This window comes from Nannospalax galili, unplaced genomic scaffold, assembly GCF_000622305.1.
Source record: "Nannospalax galili isolate Female #2095 unplaced genomic scaffold, S.galili_v1.0 scaffold1146, whole genome shotgun sequence".
In the NCBI taxonomy this organism is placed as follows: Eukaryota; Metazoa; Chordata; class Mammalia; order Rodentia; family Spalacidae; genus Nannospalax; species Nannospalax galili.
Genome location: NW_008355380.1, coordinates 11021 through 11446, shown reverse-complemented (window position 1 = coordinate 11446; position 426 = coordinate 11021).

The following is a 426-nucleotide window of genomic DNA, read 5'->3' as shown; positions in this document are numbered from 1 at the left end:
TTATACTCATAATTTCCATGTAATTACAAAAAATGTGAAAAAATATATCACATATAGAATAACAATTCTATTTGGGCATGGTGGTACACACCTTTAATCCCAGCACTTGGGAGGCAGAGGCAGGTGGCTCTCTGTGAGTTCAAGGTCAGCCTGGTTTACATAGTGAATTCCAGGCCAGCTTGGGGTTACAGAGAAACCCTACCTCAAAAAGACCGAAAAAAAAAAAAACCCAAAAAACAAAAACAAAAACAAAAAACCAAACCAAACCAAATCAACCCCCCAAAGCCCCCCCCCAACCAAAGAACCAAAAAACAAAACAAAAAAGTGCCCCCACAAAACAAATCCACAATTGTATCTGAAGGGCCCTGACACTGGGAAAAGAATGACAAGTCATTCCATTACTCCCCAGCAGCATAGAATTAAAGT